Consider the following 14,802-nt stretch of genomic DNA (forward strand, 5'->3'; position numbering starts at 1 on the left):
GAATGAAACATTATTACAGAACTCTGTTCAACTTCAAGTCTAAAGATACAATAACATGGTCATTTTAGGGACATATAGAGTTAAAAAACAATCCAGTATACCAGATCCATTAACATAACATTTCTTCTGGTTCTATAGATGGTGAAAATTTCCTATTATACTCACACTGGCCTTTATTACATGCCTTTTTATGAACACAATCATTTCACAGTCCATTTGGTTTGATTTTGGCCAGGAGACCAATAACAAGTGGCTCTTTATTCCCAGAAACATCTCCATCCTTAATTCAAATGAAGAGCTCATGTTCCCAAGTACTTAGCATAAAATTATTGAAGATTTCAGAAGCTTGTGGCTTTAACTTCTGACTGTGAGGCCTCAGAAAATATTTTATCAAGTTATGTTTCAACCACTAAAACTTTAAAATGTGAGTGATGAAAGAAATAAAAATAAAACCTCAGATCATAGTCAGGTGCCAAAGCTGAATTTTGAAAATCAGAAAATGCCATTAAGTGAAAATACTCTATGTTTACATTATATTTACATACTACCTTACAGACTACAATTTTGCCTCCCTCAAGAGTCCACACCCACTTGATTGCTAACTTTCCTCCTTGCTCCTGATCCCTTATGATAATAGTTTTACTAAAACAGTAAATTTCCTGTTTTTCCCATCCATACTTCCAGACTTATCTTCTCTTTTTCTCCTGTTGAATACTAAGTATAACTTAGCGAATAAATGCCTATTGTCTGCCCCTACTTTAAACTCCCTCCAGTGTTTTAATGTACTCATAATGCTAATATGCATATCGACAAAGTATTCCCTGATTAGAAATGGACTCCATATTTCCTTCTATGCTAATATGCAGGTAGTTTATCTTCTTTCCATTTTGTGAGACCCAGAATCACCATCTTGATGTGTATCTATGACATAATACCTTAAAAATCATTCAACTTGGCTCACAAAATGTAAAATAAGTGTAGGACCCCACCCCATCCCTCATTACATCCCAAACTTTCCCTCTGCCTTAGACAGTTTCAACAAATTATAAAAGTATGAAAAGGAATGACTATGAATTCTCAAAAAAGCATGTAAAGGCAGCCAATAAAATCTATAAAAATCCATCAGGAATCTCTGCCACATAACTGCAGGCTAGAAATCACAAATAAATGTGCTCTTGCCTTTGTCGTAAATTAGTTTTACAGGCTTTCAAACACCTTATCTGGAATCACTTCACTCTTCTCAATGAAGTGCTGAGATGCCCCCACCTCGATCAAACTGCTTTCTCCCCCTAAATCCATATGAGGCCATTCAGTCCTTCTATCTGAGGGGAATGAGTAAGCTGAAATCTTTTGTGAGATCCTACGAAAAGCAAAGCATGCTACACCCCCCAAAAAAGTTAACCAATTCAGGGGTTTCATTATGTTTTCATTTTAGAAAAGTGCAGTAAAACAACTCAGGCCTGGGGGACAAGAATAATATCTTATATCTCTTTGATGTGCTCACAGAATGTAATACTGTGCCAGCATGCAGCGTTCAGTCAAAAAGAAAAATGGCATACAAACTACTCAAGAGCATAAATCTAAAGTGTGTGGCATTCCACTATTGCCATGGTCTCTGATGCCTCCTGGAATTTGTGGCCAAAGACCTCCACTGCCACAGAGGGGAAAACCTTCAGTTAAAAAAATGAAATAATTATTTACATTTGAAATTTCATGTCAGGAATGGACACTTAACTCACAAATGGGTTCAGAATTTTTCTTTAACAGATTAAAAAATTTCCATATCTTTCCACATAGATGTACATGCACCTACACAGCATAGGTTGACAAGATGTAAGCCGACAGCTCTAGCAGGAAGTAAAAACAAATCATCTCCCATGGTAGAACATCCCCAATAATTTCTATTTTGAGAGACTTTGTATAAAAGCTATATGTCTAGTACAAGTTTATCTGGTCTGTAAGGATTCTGTGATGTATTTCATTTGTACAGTGTTGTTGAATGTCTGTTCAACAATATTTTTGTGTTAAGATGTCATCCACAAAGGAAGGAAGTTAATAGAAGATTATATGGGAAACTTTGGTGTGATGAAAGTCAAGATGTTTGTTCTTCTCAGGGGTCTGGCATTTGAAAACTTTTCCCCCATAGAAAACAATCTTTACTGGATCTAAACAGTTCAGCTGAAATCTGTCACCAGTTACCCTTGTGTGTGTGTGCTCCATTGCTCAGTCATGCATAACTCTTTGCAACCGCATGGACTATGGCCCACCAGGCTCCTCTGACCATGGAATTCTCCAGGCAAGAATACTGGAGTGGGTTGCCATTTCCTCCTCCCGGAGATCTTCCTAACCCAGGGATTGAATCTGCATCTCTGGCAAATCCTGCATTGGCAGGCAGGTTCTTTACCACTGACCCACGTGGGAAACCCATCCAGTTAGCCTTACTACACAACAATTTTCTACATGCACACTCTTTCACCTTCACTCCTGCTGTCACCCCGCCTTTTTGTCTCCACGGTTTATCAATATAAAGAAAATTCCTAATTCAAATATCACAATGGTAATGACTATGAGAGTTATTACTTCCTTATATGGTGCCTCATATTGTTCCAATTCAAACATCTCATTGAAAATATGTTGAATACTCACAACTACATTATTAATAAATATTATTAAAGTTTCAGTGATCTATACTGTGTGAGGTCATCTATACTTGATGAGGTCTGGTTTCCTAATGCCACCAGAGTCATAGGCAGATTTTGACCTTAGATCAATTCTGAGCCAGTGTCCTTGCCTTTGTCTTGTAATTCTAGTACATAAAGTTTTATAGATAAAATCCCTCTTGAGACAAGTTTTTCATTATCTATCCAAAGTACATTCCTTTAAGCATTAAATCATATCCCTGGACATCCCACAACACCAGCTGCAACTTGAATTCTTGTTCCTTCTGTGTCAAAGTGGCAATTTTTACTTTTACCCTAATACTTCTGAATTCTAGTTCATTTCCCTGATATATTTGTAGTTGTTAGCAAGTTTTGTTTCTTTTTTTTTTCAAATAGGGTTCTTGACATGTTAAAAGGTAACCAATAAACATAACTGACTTAAAGTAAAATTAGAATAAAATAGATTATTTGGAAACTAGGGTGTAGCTTATTTTGGAATCCAAAACTTTCAACATTTAAATAAGTATTTTTCCCCTCTATGTACTGCTGCTATCAATTTTGTGGCTTTTGGCTATAATGTTCTGTTGATTTTCATCTAATCCCTATAACAACTATTTTATCTTCCTTGTTATAAGCCATCTGGCCTTTGAATTTTTAGTTATTGTTGCATATTATGAGCCTCACTCAGTATTCCCAGATGACACTTTACTTTGCTTTTACTGCATTCATTTTTCCCCTCAGTAAAATAATTATTTTAACAGGAACAGGTGGATCAAAATTGTGATCTTTATCTTTTGTGCTTAAATTATATTCAAATCTGCAGGTGAAAAGCTATGCTACAGATTTCAAAAATCTAGTTAGCTTTAGCTTCTAAATGTTATCACGTTTTTCAATTCAGTTTAGTTCAGTTGCTCAGTTGTGTTCAACTCTGCAACCCCATGGACTGAAGCATGCCAAGCTTCCCTGTCCATTACCAACTCCCGGAGTTCACTCAAACTCATGTCCATCGAGTCAGTGATGCCATCCAGCCATCTCATCCTCTGTCGTCCCCTTCTCCTCCCGCCTTCAATCTTTCCCAGAATCAGGGTCTTTTCCAATCAGTCATTTCTTCGCATCAGGTGCCCAAAGTACTGGAGTTTCAGCTTCAGCATCAGTCCTTCTGATGAATATTCAGGACTGATTTCCTTCAGGATTGGCCAGTTGGATCTCCTTGCAGTCCAAGGGACTCTCAAGAGTCTTCTCCAATACCACAGTTCTAAAGCATCAATTCTTCATTGCTCAGCTTACTTTATAGTCCAACTCTCACATCCATACATGACTACTGGAAAAACCATAGATTTGACTAGATGGACCTTTGTTGGCAAAGTAATGTCTCTGCTTTTTAATATGTTGTCTAGGTTGGTCATAGCTTTTCTTTCAAGGAGCACGCATCTTTTAATTTTGTGGCTGCAGTCACCATCTGCAGTGATTTTGGAGTCCCCCAAAATAAAGTCTGTTACTGTTTCCACTGTTTTCCCATCTATTTGCCATGAAGTGATGTGACCAGAAGCCATGATCTTAGTTTTTTGAATGTTGAGTTTTAAGCCAGCTTTTTCACTCTCTTCTTTCACTTTCATCAAGAGGTTCTTTAGTTTCTCTTCACTTTCTGCCATAAGAGTGGTTTCATCTGCGTATCTGAGGTTATTGATATTTCTACCAGAAATCTTGATCCCAGTTTGCACTTCATCCAGCCTGGCAGTTTGCATCACATTTTTAGAAGTTTTCTAAGTCTTTCACACCTTCTCTTTTCCTCTCTCCCTCTCGCCTTTTTTTAATCCCTTCCTTCCTTTTTCCTGTCAATAATATTTATTGAACCCTTACTTTGTACCAGTAACATACTAGATACTGATGATATGGCTGGAATTAAGGCAATCACCCTCATTGGCCTTACAAGCTATTGAATGTGTTGACCTATTTTTAAGTATTAGGGTCTAATTTGGGAATGCTTTTATAATTTCTTATAAACCCATTGGCTTAAAGTAAAGCTAAATGTATCATAACAGAGTAAAATCCAAACAGATCATGTTGGAATCCTACTTCTTTTTTTGTGAGATTCTTTATTTTTCCCAGTAATATCTGTCTCTGCCAGTCATACTAAATTGCCATTTCCCTACAGTCTCTGCCATCTTTTTGGTCCAGCAGTGTTTCTGATCCAATCTTTTTTTCAGTTTTATTGAGAAATAATTGTCACAGATCATGTGTACATCTAAGACATACAGCATGATGGTTTGATTTTCATATTTTGTGAAATTATTACCGTAGTAGATTCAGCTAAGAGCAGTCTTCTCATATAGATACAATAAAAAGAAAAGGAAGAAGAAAAAAGTTTTTCCTTGGGGTCCATTTTAAGACTTACTCTCTTAAATTTCCTATGTATCATACAGCAGCATTAGCTAGAGTCATCACGTCGTCCATGACATCTCTAGTATTTATTTATCTTATAACTAGAAGTTTGTAACGTTTGACCACCTTCCTCCAACGTCCCCTCATGCAACCCACTGGCTCTGAGATTAAGGTTCTGCACACACGATGGTCACAAGGGTGAGGAGGGGTGTGCAAGGCTATGTCTCTCTACCAGCAGGACGAGACCCTTATTTTTTCATACATAAATGATATCTGATAGCCCAGCCTTGCTCCTAAGAGCCTGTAACTTCCAAGAAATGGGCTCCTTTTATTTGTTTGCTCCCAGGTATGTTTGTGCATGCTCAGTTGTGTCCAATTCTCTGGGGCCCCATGGACTGTAGTCTGCCAGGCTCTTCTGTCCATAGAATTTTCCAGGCAAGAATACTGAGTGGGTTGTCATTTCCTACCTACTCCAGAGGATCTTCCCAACCTAGGGATCTAACCTGTGTCTCTTGGGTCTCCTGCACTGGCAGGTGGATTCTTTACCACTAGTGCCACCTGAGAAGCCCTACTCCAGACTAATGGTCTCCTTGATTATATCATTGAAAACATATCTTCCTTCCTTCAACCCACAAATCATCCTTACGTGCCAGCTTCTGATTTTCTTTGCAACTGTAAAAATGGAATGACTATGTGCTTTCTTCCTTTTTGCAAAGGCAGCAAGCCAGAACAAAGGCGGGAGTTCAGAAAACTGTGGATTGCTTTGGCAAGCCCAAGCAGCCAGCTGTTAACTGGAGTTCCACAGGGCTAGCCAGGGATGTCAGTGGCTGACTCTGGCATCTGTGTTATGAACGACATCTTGGGATAAAATTGCCCTTCTAGTGTCTTGGCAGTTTAAGACATCTCAGACTGAGATGAAAACATGGCTCTCACTGCCTCAATGAGTGGCTGGAATATTTTGGACCTATTTGAGCCAGTATGAGATTCATGCACATTCCTGGATTTTCAACCCAGCTTTGAATTGATATTCGACAGCCAAGAAGCAGAGACTTACAATGAAAAACATCTTTAATTGGTTCAAAGCTACCAAGTTCCGTTGCTGGTGAAGAAAAGAGTATTTTTAGAGGTTTTCTCTGATCTTTCCTCTGCTTGTGACTGCTTTTCCTAATCAAAAGTAGCAACGTGAGAGTCTTTCTCGCTTGCTGTTTGAAACAGAGTACTAATCTTTAGAGGCAAGCAGAAGGAAATTGCTCTTTTCACTGGCAATAGCTGTTTGAATTTCAAAGATTATATTAAAAGATGTGTCCTTATTCTGTTTACACATTCTAATCCTTTCCAGTAGCAGCTTGGATATTATACCGCAGGATTTTTTTTTTGTTTTTTTTTTTAAAACAGAGATGTAGACTCAGGATGCTCAGTTTACAAGATGTGGAAACAGTGATTGCTATTAGGACGTGTCTGAAAGTGGGGCAGGAGATGAATAGGTGAATTAAGCCACCATATGCCCAGTCAATTAAGTAAAACCCTGGCACATTAGAAAATGCTTATCTGATTTAAATAGGAAATGTTTCACCCAAGAATGCAAAGAAATGAAAATAGAAATTAGATCATATATTGCTGACTAGTTACAGCTCAAATGCTTTACAACTACGGCATAAAAACATTATTTTAGGAAAAGCAAACCAATTGACAATTAATTCAGAAAAGTTCTTTTACATAGAGGGCTTGTTGAAAACCTCACTCACACACACATATATATGTATGTGTATATATGTTCATAATTATATATGTACAAATATACTTCATTGCCAAAGTATAAACTTCTAGAAGGAGTAGATAATGTGTTTGGAAAGACCATGATAAAATGAAGAGTGAGTGCCTTCTAAATATTCTACATTTGTAGTTAAAATTGTGTATTTTAAGGAAAACAGGTAAAAGATTATTTTTTTTTTAGTCAGGAAAACCCTGTAGATTTTCTCTCAGAGATCAATTTTATGTGGAAAGGAAAACAGCATTTAAAGATTTGTAAATATTTGTTGTTTATATACACCATTGTTTTGATGTTGTTTAGTTGCTGAGTCGTGTCCGACTCTTTTGTGATCCCATTGATGGCAGTCCATCAGGTAGAAAACTCTCTAATGGGATTTCCCAGGCAGGAATACTGGACTGGGTTGCCATTTCCTTCTCCAGGGGATCTTCCTGACCCAGGGATTGAACACACGTCTCCTGTATTGGCAAGCAGATTCTTTACCACTGAGCCACCAGGAAAGCCCAACTATATATACTATATATATACACACACACACACACACACACACACACATACCATATATATAGTCCTCATAATTTTCATTTATTCTCAAAATTTTCTTGTAATAAGTAAACAAATATCACTGAAGTTTTATTTACATGAAAGACAGCTTAGGTCCACTGCAAGGCCTACTCTTATGATGGATGACTGCTGTGTAGAAGTAAGGTGACTCATCATGCCTTGGTTGTTTATTTAGGAATGAGAAGTACAGGACTTACATGTCTGTCTATTCCAGACAGAACTGAGAGCAAACATTTCAGTAATGTCTTTGTCTGATAATCTGCACGGTCTACTGTGCAGTCAGGGCTGTGTAGCCACACTGGCTAGTGAGGAGGAAAGGGAGACAGAATTGCAGGGATCCATTTGAGATCACAACCTTTCAACTGGTCAGTATAAACTCTGCTCTACTGCATTATCCACAAACCACACTTCATTAAGTGCAAAACAAACACCCTCTGACCAGCTGTACTTTACATACAGTAGGATTAATAGAGGGCAAATCCCCAATTTTAACACTGGCTTAAGTGTCAGTCTGACAATAAAATTATCTAAAGTGCTAACTTAAAATACCAAGCAATAAATTTTTAGGTTTTACATTTATATGACATATCACAAACACTCATTTTCATGTTTTATTTTGTTATATGAGACTCTTAAATATCATAATAGCATGGTATTAATTTTTAATGATTTTCAAACAAGTATGGAAATATCTTTAAACAGTCAAGATGGATGCTCAAAGATTAGCCATTCTAATATATGTATATATAATGTTCATACTAATTTTAATTTGAGTTAAAGGTGTTTTGCAGTTAGGAAGAAAGCCCTAAACTTTGGAGGCAGACAGAAAATTGTCATTTTTCTTTAGCAATTTTATGCATATCTGATGTTTACATTAGTCATTTTTATATGTTATCTTGTCTCCCAGATTAAAGATGTATCATATTTGCCAGTTTTCATTAACCTCCTTCAAATTCCATCATGACTGCATAATTCTAATGAAGATGTATATTCGACTGTCTTTTCCAATAACCTAAAAAATGTCATTTCATTTTTGGATATAAAACAGGGAAAAATCTACTTTCTGGGTTAGAAAATATCTTGACCCAGACAGTAAACTTTCTCAAGTACATAGGATAAGAAACAAAGGCAAATGTGGTCCCTAGGGATATTTATATTAGATGAAAAGATTTCATTAGAAAGAATGGCAAGTTTCAGCAATTTGGACCTTTCCCACAATCTCAACATAGAAGCACATTCCAAAGATACATGTATCAGTTCAGTTCAGTTCAGTTCAGTCGCTCAGTCGTGTCCGACTCTTTGCGACTCCATGAATCACAGCACGCTAGGCATCCCTGTCCATCACCAACTCCTGGAGTTCACTCAAACTCATCAAGTCGGTGATGCCATCCAGCCATCTCATTCTCTGTTGTCCCCTTCTCCTCCTGCCCCCAATCCTTCCCAGCATCAGAGTCTTTTCCAGTGAGTCAGCTCGTCGCATGAGGTGGCCAAAGTATTGGAGTTTCAGCTTTAGCATCAGTCCTTCCAATGAACACCCAGGATTGATCTCCTTTAGAATGGACTGATTGGATCTCCTTGCAGTCCAAGGGACTCTCAAGAGTCTTCTCCAGCACCACAGTTCAAAAGCATCAATTCTTTAGCGATCAGCTTTCTTCACAGTCCAATTCTCACATCCATACATGACCACGGGAAAAACCATAGCCTTGACTAGATGGACCTTGGTTGGCAAAGTAATGTCTCTGCTTTTTAATATACTATCAAGGTTGGTCATAACTTTCCTTCCAAGGAGTAAGCATCTTTTAATTTCATGGCTGCAATCAGCATGCACAGTGATTTTGGAGCCCAAAAAAATAAAGTCTGACACTGTTTCCACTGTTACCCCATCTATTTCCCATGAAGTGATGGGACCAGATGCCATGATCTTTGTTTTCTGAATGTTGAGCTTCAAGCCAACCTTTTCACTCTCCTCTTTCACTTTCATCAAGAGGCTTTTTATGCAGGTCAGGAAGCAACAGTCAAAACTGTACATGGAACAACAGACTGGTTCCAAATAGGAAAAGGAGTACGTCAAGGTTGTATATTGTCACCCTGCTTATTTAACTTATATGCAGAGTACATCATGAGGAACGCTGGGCTGGAAGAAGCACGAGCCAAAATCAAGATTGCTGGGAGAAATATCAATAATCTCAGATATGCAGATGACACCACCCTTATGGCAGAAAGTGAAGAGGAACTAAAAAGCCTCTTGATGAAAGTGAAAGAAGATACATGTATATGTATATATATATATATGTTTTACTCAAATAATGAGATTTATACATCCATTTTAAAGATAGTTCACCCAGTTTTCCAATTGGATTGTTATTTCCATCCTTACCACAAGTGAATTTAGACACACTGGAGTGGAATATTTCAAATTAGAGTTAATAGCAAAGAAGTAATAGATGATTTCATTATGTTTCAAATAATGGAAGAATGACTTTCCCTATATTCACTACTGATAAAGAAAAAGCTTCTGCACAAATGCCCCTACAAATGAAATACCTTAAATGATGAGATCTAATCACCCCATTCTCTCTCTGTTGGTCTTAACATATTGCAGAGCTGACATTCCAGATGCCAACTGGCAGCCCAATTTAAAGACACAGCAGCCTAAAGAAGTATACAAAAGAGCTTATAAGCTAACTCCATGCTGCATGTCATGAAATCCACTGCCATCTCATGAGCAATCACAAAGCACACAATGCAATGAAAGAATTAATTAGGAATCTAAACTCTTGTGGCACTGTGGCTAGCTTCCCTTTTAACCCTATTTGTTGTCATACCAGTGATATGCTGTCTGTGCTTTCAGACTGCATCATAAATTCATTTGAGGATTTTCTGACTATATTCATATCCTTTAATAAGATGAACAATTGAAAAAGTTATTCTCTAAGAATACATTTGATAGAAAATTTTACTTGTTGGTCTTTCATCAAAACACCTTTGCATTTTCAAAGTCATTTTTTGGAGCAGTCAGTTAAATATCTGGGTTTTATATACGCTTCTCACTTTTGAGTTGTCCAAGGGAAGTGTGGCTACAGGATCCTACTGCTTTGAAATCAACAGAAGCAAGGAAATATAAAGGTAATTTAAATAAAACTATTGCTCAGTGATGCTCAGCAGACATAAATGAATATATTTTTTAGAAGCTGTGAATATTTTATCACAACCATTGTTCTTTTTAATGTGTTTCAGAGGCATTGCAGGTACTATAATTCCAAATGATTTCCACTTAAAGTCCTCACCAGATATGGTTTGCAGTTAAACTAAAATCCCAAGAAAAGGTCAAGATGAACACAACCACCACTACACTGGAGCACAGAATAATAAAGGCCCTAGATATATGGTTTATACGCATGTAAATTGCATATACATGCCACAAGAAGTATTTAGAGCTTATTATTAGATTTATTAAATAACCATACTTTTTAAAACATCTCTTCCTTCTGATTCTCTGGTTGCCCAACTTTGAGATATTTAATTACTCATCAACAGAGACAGTTCGATACTTCTGTCATCTTCACCATCTGATAGTATATCTATACTTTTATATTGGTGCCAGTGGCCAAAATTCTATTTTTGAGGCATTTAAAGGTTCAAATCAAAGTTAATCTGGAAGCACTATCTATTCATTTGCTCATGAGGAACAGCACAGAAGAGTGCTTAAAGGTGAGAGCATTTTTTTGTTCAAATCCAGCTGTATCGTTTATTTACCATATGTCGTTTGGTAATATATTTAACTTTCCCCCCATACTTCAGATCATCATCATAAAAATGAAGACAATTACAGAATCTCCCACTCAAGGTATATAATAAATGAGAATTCCATTTAGGTAATACTCAATTTGGACATGGCATAGAGAAAAGCCCTCAAAAATTATCACTTTTATTTATAAAACCCTTGTCTTAAACTTATTACAGAATGGAGTTATGTTAGAAGTTGGGAACAAAATTATGTATGATATAGCACTCCACTCAAAAAATATAGCCTAGTCGAAGAAACAAAAACAAATAATCCTAAAAGGACTTGATGGGAAGACCCAGGAAAAACAACTGTTTTCAGTATAGGAGAAAACCATGAAGTCACAGATCCCCTGATCCCCAGGGTCCCAAGAAGTCCAAACCTTCCAGTACTCTTAGTTGAAATTTGCAAAGCCTTTAAGCCAATGAAATCATCAGTCACAAAAACTAAGGACATAATCACATTGGTCAAGTCCTATGTTAAGATAAAACATGGACAAACCAGCTATAACAGGAGAGGAGAAACAGGGACCAGTGAAAATTTTATGAAACTCGTCCACCATGTTGGAACACGTACTCTGTCTTGGTGATTTGGGGGGTTAATGTTTAGGAAGGGATTGATTAGACCACTGTGGCAGAGGGAGAGAAAGTGAATAAACAATGACTATTTCTTGCTTTTTCTTGGCCTTTTGGTTCAGCACAAAACTCAAGTCTTTTAAAAGTCAGAAAGTTTAACTCGCTGTGTTACATTTACATAATATCTTGTGGATAAAGAATATTTGCCACAGCTCAGACAATACCTGAAAATGATAACACTACAGTTTCTAAGGCCGAATCTATTCTTTATACAGAACATCCATAAAGCCTGATATGACATTCATTTTCATTTTACAAACAGCTCTTCTAAAATATATTTAAATAGCATTCTGCTTCAAGACAGTGACTGAGGAACTTTGGAGATCCTATAAATTATTCCTCACTAGTAAAGGAGTCGTGAGGGAAAGCAAAAATAAATATCAAGGGGAATTTCATAAGACTTGAAATGCCATATGGGAACAGGGTAAGAGAAGCAGGTATTTATATGCAACATGAAAGACCTAAAAGAAATAGCTTTGAGGAAAGCTTTTTGGCACAAATTTTTATCTGTATGGACAGTAAAGAAGAATCAGCCACATCCAGCATTCTAGTTCAGTCTTTGCTAAAGGGCTAAAACAAAATCCTACTGCAGCACATATGCTCTTAAGGAATAGCTTAAATTAACATTACTTATGTTCTTAGAACTTTTTAAAAAGATATTTTAGAGTGAGAACAAAAATAAACCATGTTTCTTAAGTTGGGGGGTTAGAGGAGGATGGCGGCTTTAGCACATGTAAATTGAGGTTTAAAGTGAAATGACCACATTGACAGTGGTGATGGGCATTTGGGGAAAAAAATATATATGGTTGACAGGTGGCTAATTGTGAGAATAAGCTATTTCTGTAATTGGTTGAAGGAAAAAAGAAGGGATGTTAAGGTTTAGAAAAGTCATGGGTATAGAGCACAACAGAAAAGGAAGAATCAGCCATTTCTCTCCTAATTCCAAATATCAAACACGATTTAAGGAAGAAAGTGTCTCCTGAGGAGGCTGGGAGTCAAGGTGGCTCTCTGGTTGAATTCACCACTGTGCAGGGCTTGGCTCAGAAAGCAAGTGTTTTCAGCACCAAAAGAAGAGTCTATATACAGATGAATCAAGTTTATAGAAATTAATTTCTGACAATCAAAACCCCTGAACAAAGTAATTCACAATTCATCAGGAAGAAGTAATGACAAACATCTAATATGTTTACCCTCACAAGTCATCAACAAATTAATATTAAAACCAAGTTGGTCTTGGTTTTGCACATTTTAAAAAATATAAGTAGTGTTAAAGCCAAATGGTCATCAAGTATGTTAGGAAATGAGCATTCCCAGCTACTCCTTTTGGATACATAAATGAATACAAATATTCTATAGTGAAATTTAGTGAAACCACAAAATCCTTACATGAATATTTATAGGCCTAAATCTTCGGGAAATTATTAGTTGGAAAGTATATAAAGTTATATATATATATATATAAAAGAGAGAGAGAGAGAGGTACTCTTCAAAATGTTGAAAAAAAGAAATGGAAACAACCTAAACTTGAAAACATTGGTTTCAGAATAATCTCAGAAAAGTAGAACTGGGAAAACTCTAATGTTTTAATAGGAACCTCAATTTATTTTAACTATTCTAGAAGGAGATTTACTTTATGAACAAAAGGCAGATGGTCTGCCAGGGAGAGATAGAAAAGGAGATACATTATTCTATCCAAGACCCTTGGCTAAAGATGGCAAAGTTGAACATTATGACTATGTCTGAAATATCAATTGAGGGAAGACAGTCAGAAAATCTATCTCAGAGTCACTGGGGGGTTCCCAGTGGCTTAATAGTAAAGAATTAACCTGCAATACAAGATATGAAGTTTTGATCCCTGGGTCAGGAAGATCCTGTGGAGTAGGAAACGGCAACTTACTCCAGTATCTGCCTGGAAAATCTGATGGACAGAGGAAACTGGTGGGTTGCAGGCAGTCGACAGAGTTGCAAAGAGTCAGACAAAACTGAGTAACTGAGCGTGCACTTATTAATATCATCTTATATTTGTGTTCTAATCACATGTCTACCAGAAAAATTCCTGAAAATACAGTCTTTTTTTTAATAGAAAGAGATTGTGTGAACCTGCTTTCCTGAGAATTATGGTCTACTAGCTAGTTGGACTTATCTTGAAATCTAATTAAATGATATTTTTTATTAAACTATCTTTGTTTTGACTTTTAAAATTTTTAATTGCTTTTAATTTTAGAATAGTTTTAGATTAACAGAAAAGTTACTATACTAGTATGGTCCCCATATGTCTCTTACACTCAATTTCCCCTATTGTTAATATATTCAGTTCAGTTCAGTTCAGTCGCTCAGTCGTGTCCGACTCTCCGCGACCCCATGAATCACAGCACGCCAGGCCTCCCTGTCCATCACCAACTCCCGGAGTTCACTCAAACTCATGTCCACAGAGTCGGTGATGCCATCCAGCCATCTCATTCTCTGTCATCCCCTTCTCCTCCCGCCCCCAACCTTTCCCAGCATCAGAGTCTTTTCCAGTGAGTCAACTCTTCGCATGAGGTGGCCAAAGTATTGCAGTCTCAGCTTCACCATCAGTCCCTCCAATGAACACCCAGGATTGATCTCCCTTAGAATGGACTGGTTGGATCTCCTTGCAGTCCAAGGGACTCTCAAGAGTCTTCTCCAACACCACAGTTCAAAAGCATCAATTCTTCGGCGATCTGCTTTCTTCACAGTCCAACTCTCACATCCATACATGACCACTGGAAAAACCATAACCTTGACTAGACGGACCTTGGTTGGCAAAGTAATGTCTCTGCTTTTTAATATATTATCAAGGTTGGTCATAACTTTCCTTCCAAGGAGTAAGCATCTTTTAATTTCATGGCTGCAATCAGCATCTGCAGTGATTTTGGAGCCCAAAAAAATAAAGTCTGACACTGTTTCCACTGTTTTTCCATCTATTTCCCATGAAGTGATGGGACCAGATGCCATGATCTTTGTTTTCTGAATGTTGAGCTTCAAGCC

This window comes from Moschus berezovskii, chromosome 21, assembly GCF_049115385.1.
Source record: "Moschus berezovskii isolate FMDL1 chromosome 21, NW_MosBer_1.0, whole genome shotgun sequence".
Lineage (NCBI taxonomy): Eukaryota > Metazoa > Chordata > Mammalia > Artiodactyla > Moschidae > Moschus > Moschus berezovskii.